Raw genomic sequence first — 9,888 nt, 5'->3', positions numbered from 1 at the left:
CCGCCCGAATCACGGGAGATATTGAGACCCTAACATGAGGCAGAGGGAGGTTTCAATCCAAGTTTTCAGGATTGTATGTTTTCTTCCATTGAGCGGCTGTACTCCTTTATTCATTCTTCCACGAGGGTTCCAGTTTTGAGTCACATACATACCAACCATTGACTCAGTACAAATCCAACCTGTGTTAGCAAGCTAAGCCAAAAATTCGCCAGTGGAGCCCTTTAAAAAAAAATACAGAACCTAAACCTATATCCCTTTCCTATTTTAACCCCCATATATTTCTTAGGGAGTGCGTGCACACTGGTATGCCCCTACCGTCACAGGGCAAATCCTCATAGGATCATAACAGTTTAAAACATCAGCACAGGTGCACCACACAATAGTTGCAAAAGTTCAATAAACAAATATAAAGTTTGTTTGCTACACAAATTATTGTTCAAGCTTTTTTCTTTTATTCCAATTTTTCTCATTACTTTAAAAACATAGTCACAAACATCAAATTCCAAAGTGATACTGCCAGAGCAACAATTGAATTGTCATTCTTTATGTTGCCCCTGTTCTTTCTGCCGTGATACTTGGCTTTTGGAGGGCTGTGACAGTCAAAATACCGTCTGTCGACACTTGTTCGAGCATATATAGCGTACATTCGAACTGGAATAGGTGGGGTGCCCCGCATAGGGTTGTTGGACTAATGAGATGGCCTTTATGTGAGCCTTGTGGCGAACATAAGTAGGCTTACAGAACTAAGTGTGCGCTCTTGCGGGCATTTCTGAATGACTGCTATTGTGTCACTGATACAAGGATCAAATACACTGAGTAATACTTAACCCCGGGATTGTCTGTTCATGGAATAGTCTTTTGTTAATCGCATTATCTTTCGCAAGTAACGGTGCCCCCGTTTTGGAACTATTCAACACTCTTGTCTTCTGTCTCCTCGCTATATTTAGGAGTTGGAGGGCCGCTGCTAGAATACTAGATTCTAAGTACTTCAATTAACCGTGGTCCACATAAGGAATGACAATTGGATTGTTGCTCTGGCAATTATTTTGACTCTACCATTTTTTGTAACTGAATTCATCCAAGTTATTATCGCTCTGAAGAAGCCCTCTAGTAGGACGAAACGCATTGGCTGTATCACGTTGGAATTTGATGTTTGTGACTATGTTTTTAAAGTAATGAGAAAAATTGGAATGAAATAAAAAACCTGGAACAATCATTTGTGTAGCAAACAAACTTTATATTTGTTCATTGAACTTTTGCAACTATTGTGTGGTGCACCTGTGCAGATGTTTTAAACTGTGTTAGCAAGCTTCTCACCTCTATCTACCTTATTTGAATCCCACCTTGAGTGGTGATTGCTGCAAGCACTCTTTGTCATTTTGGGGCCTCTGCCAAGTTTCTAGTGGTTGTGCCATGCATGTTTGTCCTTCACTGTATAGCTAAATGCACAAAACAAAAACTAGCCATAAGGCACAGCCTACAAATAAGTTTACTTGTGCCTCACTGGAGAACCTGCGGATACTGTGAATGACGAAACCAACAAGTCATTACTCTCACTCTTGAATACCACTTTTTCACTTGTAAGGTATTTCTTTCAATCTTGGTTGTTTGACATTGAGAAGGTAGGGCATTATGCTTCAGGGTGCTTGCCATTGCCAGATGAAATGTGGAATACATGTGCATGATACCATGATGTGGCAGTGAAATTGTTTCTACTTTTCATTTCCTGGATCCTCTAGTGCACACATAAAAAGAAAAAAAACACTATTTCCATATTCCTTTCAAACCATATTAGTAATTAGACTAATTCCAGTGGTCCTATTTTCCACAAAGCAGGTTTTCAAAGGCTTTGCTCTGACCCACTTTGCACAAAGCTTCTTACCCCCAACTCATGTAGGGCCTTTAGTGATCTTGCCCCATACTTGGGAAAAGTGAACAGGAATGCTTTGTGGTGTGTGGCTCCTCTTCTCATAATACTCCTTCAGTTGTTTATTCTAAATTTCGGATTGTGATTGGATTGTCCAGGGATGGGTCAATAACATACAAAGTAGGCTGTTTGTTTAAGCAGGTATGTGTTCTTGACACAGTGCTTTTTAATGTATGTGTCACTGATCGTCTTGAGATGCTAGATTTGGAGTAGATTGTTACCACAAACTGGGTTGAGAACACATCCTGGCAACTTATACGAGGATCCTACTTTCTGTGACCACACCCACGCACAGAGTCCTCATGCATTTGCCTTTTTAGGTCGAGCCAGGAATAAGCATCCGAAGGATGCGTCCAGGCGGAGACTTATAGCTGCCTGACTCGGGGGAATGAGGGACAACAGGGTGTTACGAGCTTGAAAGCCGGATTTGGGTGCGCGAACGCGCACGTTCCGTCCCGCGCCGCGCCGTGCACTTCCCTCCCATACATGCGCGCGCATATACACACACAGACACTCGCTCGCTCACACACACACACACGAGCACCCATACAAACAGAGAAGCTACCCCCGCCGTCGCATACACACACTGCATACACACACGCTCCCCCCCTTACCTCACCAGAGACACACACACGAGCGCACATACACGCACGCATACAGAGACACCCCCGCCGTCGCACACATGCACACACACACACGCGCCCCCCCCCTCCCGAATACAGTCCCACTTACCGCCAATCCGGTGTTCTGTAGCCTCCGCGGGGCTCTCCCTCGGGCATGGGAGCCCCGCGTCACCACTGCTACTCGGGCCAGGAACTCCGTGGGCGCTGATTCGCGCACAAGACGGAAGTCCCGCCTCCACGCTAAGTTTCGTTTTCAGGAGTGCGTGTGCACATCTTGTTTACTAATGTGATGCCTGCTGCTTGGCTGGTTCCACTGTACCGCCTGCTGCAGGAATAAGATAATAGATAATGGCCGCCGGGGAGCCAGGACGAGGGGCTCCCTCCTCCTGCTGCTGGTGCTGGGCGTGCTGCCGCTGCACTGCCTGCTGGCTGACACCCTAGGAGAGTGCATCCAGGGTCTGATAAAGGTGGAGGTGGGGGTGCAGTACGGGCAGTGTCGTTGGAGCAAAATGCGATAGAGCGCGAAGTGCTGCAAAGTGCTCACCGGGCATACAGCGCTAAGGGGCACCAGAGAAGGTGAGTGCTCGCTGTGCACTTGTCGAGCCTGCAGGATTGGGGGCTAGTGTTGTAATGGGGCAGTGGAAAAGCACGCCTTGCTGGGGCAGATGCAGTGTTAAAGGTGCACATGCGTTCTTGTAAGTGCAGTGCATTAAGTGCCGTGTGCAAAGGGGTAGCGTGAATGCACACTGTGTGCAGCGTTTGTCTGCCCCATGGGGGTGCAAACAACGGCCAGTGTGATGCCCGAACCTGTTCTGTTTAATATCTCGGGGCAGGCACTATGTGTGAGGAGGCAGCGTGGGTTGTGGTCTAGTGAGAGCGGCACTTCAGCCCTGCACAGGCGGTTTATTGTTATGCTTTCGAAGTCAGCAGGGGCGTGCAGGAGACCGAGAGTTGCTGTGGGACAATGGCAGAGCAGAGCTGTGGGTGGGCACTACTTATAAATCCATGTATCTGTGGGCCAGTGGAAAAGCACGCCTTGCTGGGGCAGATGCAGTGTTAAAGGTGCACATGCGTTCTTGTTAGTGCAGTGCATTAAGTGCCGGGTGCAAAGGGGTAGCGTGAATGCACACTGTGTGCAGCGTGTGTCTGCCCCATGGGGGTGCAAACAACGGCCAGTGTGATGCCCGAACCTGTTCTGTTTAATATCTCGGGGCAGGCACTATGTGTGAGGAGGCAGCGTGGGTTGTGGTCTAGTGAGAGCGGCACTTCAGCCCTGCACAATCGGTTTATTGTTATGCTTTCGAAGTCAGCAGTGGCGTGCAGGAGACCGAGTGTTGCTGTGGGACAATGGCAGAGCTGTGGGTGGGCACTAATTATAAATCCATGTATCTGATGCAACAGAAAAATGCACCAAATCCATTCTCTGAAATTGTTATTTTGACGTAGAAGCCTGCTTTTGTCGAGTTCGTTCTGTGATTCATGTGTTTGCTTTACTTGTTTCCACTAGAATGCTTCTTCAATGCGGTTTTTTTGCATCTCTGGGTAAAGTGGAAACCCCGTCATTTAGCTATTCACATGCGTATAGCACTCCGTGCTGCAAGTGACGGGTTACACACCAGTTTTTTATCGCCTCCATCCTTCCCCCATTGTGCGTGGACGTCAGCTGCGAAACGTTGTTGTATGTAAGCCGAGGCAGCAAGGTCGTAATTAACAGGGCGAGTACTACAGTTTTCACTGTCACTCCAGATGTGCTACTGGGAGAAAGAATGACAGTTCATCTGAGTAATGTTTCCAGGGGAATTTGCACCCCCCCAAGGTTTATGTGGCCCACAAGCTTTCGTTTCGGAGATGTCTATCAGATACGATCTAAACACCCAGGAAAATGATGTAATTCATTAAAAAAGTTGTTATTGATCAGCTACTAATTTAATGGAATGTCTAGTCACAGAAATGAATCAAATGTATTTGATGATTTTATGTGAATCCAATCATATGATAGGCTGACCACAGTGGGGTGGTAGTACATCACCAGGGGCATCATAAAGACTATATAGGATGAAACCCTAAAGGAGGGGGACCCCACAAGCGAGATACACACATGAAAACGCCACTTGATTGTTTACTATCTAAAAGCCATGCTCTATTTCTTTGCAAGAGAACTGATTTTTTTTTCAAATGGTTTTTGAACCATCCTTCGATCGCCTTATTTGGGACTGCATTTGCTGATGCGGCTTCTTTAAGTATCCAGACTGAAATTCTTCTTTGCTGATCAACCAAACTTTCTATTTCCCCTTTTTGTCCCTGCCACCTCCACCCTGTCTGTCCAAGCTCCATGTCCTAACCCCTCCCTCCTGTCCTCCATGGTCCATTTTGCTACCACTCCCTTCTGCCCTTTATGCTCTGTTATGCTGTAACTGCTCCTCCTGTCTGCCCTGCATGGTCTGTTGTGAAGTCCCTTCCCCTGTCCTCTTGTGTCCTTGTCCAACCCATAGCAGTGGCTTCTGTGCATGCCCATGCCCCCTCCCTCTTGCCCACCAGGCCGTTGTGCTGCCACTAACCCTCCTGCTTGCCATACATGGTCTTCTGTGCTGCCAAAGCACCTTCGACCTGCCCTGTGTCGTCAGCTTGCTGCACCTGACCCCCTCCCACCTTCTTTTCGTTGCCTCTGTGTATGCCATTATAGTCTTCCTGTTGCCCTCAATGGTGTGTTGTACTTCCAGTGCCAATTCCACCTGCCCTCCATGGTCAGCTTGCTGCCCCTCCTCTGCCTCCTCATCCCGCTCCCTCAGTTTTCCATGTGCAGACCCCTATCCCCTACCTCCTGTGTTGTTTGGTCCGCTGTCCTTCCCCTGCCCCCACCCTCCTGCCCTTCATGGTCCATATTGCTGCAACTGTCTCTCTTGTCTGTCCGGTATGGTCATCTTGCTGCTCTTGCCTCTTTCCCCTTTGCTCTCTGTTGTCCATGGGCATGGCCCTATTCCCTTCCTGTTGCATTCCATAGTCCATTTGCTGCACTGCCACCCCGCTTGCCCTGTGTGATGTATTGTGCTGCTGCCACCCCCAATGCTGGCCCTGTAGGGTAAGTTTTGTGCCCTGCCCAGCTGCCTCCTGCCAAATCTTATTCAAATCTGTGTCCTACCACTGTGCCCTCGGCCTGGTTGCCCCCTCGCTCCCCGCCTGCTGCCTGCATCGTACCTGCTGCCTGCCTGCCTGCTGCCGAACCAACCCGGCGCCCCAGCCGCCGCAGGGCCGCCCGCCTCGATCGCCGATCCAGCCCGGCGCCCAGCCGCCGCAGGGCCGGCTGCCTGGATTTTCGTGCCGGTTTTTGCCGCGACCCGCCCCCCGCCTGCCGATAGGTCCACGCGCTCCACGCCTCCCGCCTGACCCGCCCTCCCGGCTCCCTTCTTAAGGGGACCCCGACCCCAGATTAGCAGCGACCACTGTGCCCTCGGCCTGGTTGCCCCCTCGCTCCCCGCCTGCTGCCTGCATCTTACCTGCTGACTGCTTGCCTGCTGCCGATCCAACCCGGCGCCCCAGCCGCCGCAGGGCCGCCCGCCTCGATCGCCGATCCAGCCCGGCGCCCCAGCCGCCGCAGGGCCGGCCGCCTGGATTTTCGCGCCAGTTTTTGCCGCGACCCCGCCCCCCGCCTGCCGATAGGTCCACGCGCTCCACGCCTCCCGCCTGACCCGCCCTCCCGGCTCCCTTCTTAAGGGGACCCCGACCCCGGATTAGCAGCGACCACTGTGCCCTCGGCCTGGTTGCCCCCTCGCTCCCCGCCTGCTGCCTGCATCTTACCTGCTGCCTGCCTGCCTGCTGCCGATCCAACTCGGCGCCCCAGCCGCCGCAGGGCCACCCGCCTCGATCGCCGATCCAGCCCGGCGCCCCAGCCGCCGCAGGGCCGGCCGCCTGGAATTTCACGCCGGTTTTTGCCGCGACCCCGCCCCCCCGCCTGCCGATAGGTCCACGCGCTCCACGCCTCCCGCCTGACCCGCCCTCCCGGCTCCCTTCTTATGACGCCCCCTCAGCGACCGCGCAGCGGACGCGCGCAGCGGGAGCGCCGACTGAGCGCCGAAGGTGCGCCAAAGGTAAGCCCGTCTGCGCCCGTCCGTGCCTGGACCGTGCCCAGTGCCAGGACCCCTGGCCCCCGCAGATCCCAGCCCACCCGCCGGACGTACGACGCCGCCACCCTCATCGCACTCAACGACGGACGAGTCCCGGGATGCTACCGTGCCACCCCGAGACGCTCCCACGGACCCTTCTGCTGCACCGCCTGCAAGTTCACCTGCATCCGGACCTGCCTCGCACCAGCACCCGCCAAGACAAACACTAGCAGCAACCACCTCAAGTGCATCCTGCTCAACACCCGCTCAGTCCACAGACACGCCATCGAACTCTGGAACCTCATCGACACCACAGCTCCTGACGTTGCCTTCCTCACGGAGACCTGGATGAACGCCTCTTCAGCGCCCGACATTGCCATCGCCATCCCAGAGGGCTACAAGATCACCCGGAGGGACCGCACCGACAACCAGATGGGAGGAGGCATCGCCATCATCCACAGGGACACCATCCGCATCATGACTTACACCGACGACATCCTGACTACCGCCGAACACCTACACTTCCAGATCCACACCGACCCGAAGACCACCCTCAGAGGCACCCTGATCTACCGACCCCCAGGACCACGCACACAATTCAGCGAGGACATCGCCGACTTCGTCAGCCCGAATGCCCTCCCCTCCGCTGACTACATCCTCCTGGGGGACCTCAACTTCCACCTGGAGAACAACAACGACGGCAACACCACCACCCTGCTCGACAACCTCGCCAACCTCGGACTAGTGTGGCTCACGGGTTAGAGGCGGCAGACCCGAGAGCAGAGGACGGCCCGGGACCAGGGTTCGATTCCCGTCGCGGCAGGTTTCTGGACCAGGGTCAGCGGACTCGATAATTCTCTCGCCTCGGTGCCCACTCTGATCAGCGTTCACACTCGGCAACTCTGGGCATTAGCTTGCCTCATCTTCACTAACGGCCCCACCAGACCGCCGGGGATGCCTGGTCTCACCCTGGAGATACCCATTAAGGGACCATCTCTCAGGGAAGCCAGGAAGGGTTTCGCAGCGGTCGAAGCGCCTTGGGACCCTCCGGGTAAGTAGTGCGCTATATAAATGCCTATACATTTACATACATATACATTTACTCAAGCAGCTGGTGACCACCCCCACCCACCTCGCCGGACACACACTCGACGCCGTCTTCTCATCCAGCAAAGACATCACCTTCAGCCACGCCACAGGACTCCACTGGACGGACCACAGCTGCGTCCACTTCACCTTCAGAAGAACGACGATCCACCACCACCAACAACAGGTCGCCCGCAGAAACTGGAGCAAGATCACAGTCGACCAGCTCGCCGCTTCCCTGAGCCAGCACCCTCCCGCCAGCTCAGCGAACCCCAGCCAGGCTGCCGACAACCTCACGAAGTGGATCAGCAACTGCGCGGACGAACTCGCCCCACTGACGACCCCGCCCAGCAGACCCGGCAGCAAGAAGGCCCCATGGTTCACCGACGAACTCAAGAGCTCCAAGAGGAACTGCCGAGCCCTCGAGAAAGCCTGGAGAAGGGAGCCAACACCGGACAACATGACCACCCTCAAGCTTGCCACCCGGAAGCACCACCAGCTGATCCGCGACACCAAGAAAACTGCATTCAAGGACCGACTGGACAACAACGCACACAACTGCAAGGAACTCTTCAACATCGTGAAAGAGCTCTCCAACCCCAACGCCGGAAACAACGACATCACCCCATCGCAAGAACTCTGCAACTCCCTCGCCTCCTACTTCCACAACAAGATCGCGGACATACACAACAGCTTCAACACCCAACCGACGAACGCCACGTCCGACTCGACCGAACCACCGCCCCCCACCACCACCCTCCGCGCCTGGACTCCTATCAGCACCGAAGACACCGTCCGCATGATGAACTCCATCCACTCCGGATCTCCGACCGACACCTGCCCTCACCACGTCTTCAACAAGGCCGACGCTGTCATCGCACCCCACCTGCGGGACATCATCAACACCTCATTCGACACCGCCACCTTCCCTGAGAGCTGGAAGCACGCCGAACTCAGCGCTCTACTCAAGAAACCAACAGCGGACCCCACCGAACTCAAGAATTACCGCCCCATCTTGCTCCTCCTGTTTCCAGCCAAAGTCATCGAGAAGACCGTCAACAAGCAACTGGCCGCCTTCCTCGAGACGAACGGATCCCTAAACCCCTCACAGTCTGGCTTCCGAGCCAACCACAGCACCGAGACCGCCCTCATCGCTGCCACCGATGACATCCGAACCCTGATGGACAACGGAGAAACAGCGGCCCTCATCCTCCTAGACCTCTCCGCGGCCTTCGACACCGTCTGCCACCGCACCCTAGTGCAGCGCCTCTACAAAGTCGGAATCCAGGAGAAGGCACTGGAATGGATCATCTCCTTCCTCGATGGAAGAACTCAGAGAGTCCGCCTACCACCGTACAAATCAAAGGCCACCGAAGTCATCTGCGGCGTACCCCAAGGATCCTCGCTGAGCCCAACCCTCTTCAACGTCTACATGAGCCCCCTCGCGGCCATCGCACGCCAACACAACCTGAACATCATCTCCTACGCCGACGATACCCAGCTGATCCTCTCCCTCACCAACGACCCCGCCGCCGCCAGAGCCAACCTTCACGAAGGAATGAAAGAGGTAGCCGAGTGGATGTCAACCAGCCGCCTGAAGCTGAACTCGGACAAGACGGAAGTCCTCATCCTGGGATCCTCGCCCTCCGCCTGGGACGACTCCTGGTGGCCCCCCGCCCTGGGAACCGCACCCAAACCGACAGACCACGCACGCAACCTGGGCTTCATCCTGGACTCCTCCCTCTCCATGACCAAGCAAGTCAACGCCGTCTCCTCGTCGTGCTTCAACATCCTGCGCATGCTACGGAAAATCTTCCGGTGGATCCCCACCGAGACCAGGAAGACTGTCACCCAGGCCCTCGTCACCAGCCGACTGGACTACGGCAACGCCCTCTACGCCGGAACCACCACCAAGCTCCAGAAGAGACTCCAACGGATCCAGAACGCCTCAGCCAGACTCATCCTCGACATCCCACGACACAGCCACATCTCCGGACACCTAAGAGACCTGCACTGGCTCCCGGTCAACAAGAGAATCACCTTCCGTCTCCTTACCCACGCACACAAAGCTCTCCACGATCAAGGCCCGAGCTACCTCAACAACCGCATCAACTTCTACGCTCCCAAACGACACCTCTGATCAGCCAGTCAC

This window comes from Lissotriton vulgaris, chromosome 7, assembly GCF_964263255.1.
Source record: "Lissotriton vulgaris chromosome 7, aLisVul1.2, whole genome shotgun sequence".
NCBI lineage: Eukaryota > Metazoa > Chordata > Amphibia > Caudata > Salamandridae > Lissotriton > Lissotriton vulgaris.
The sequence above is the reverse complement of the archived record's forward strand: the minus strand, read 5'-3'. Positions refer to the sequence as shown.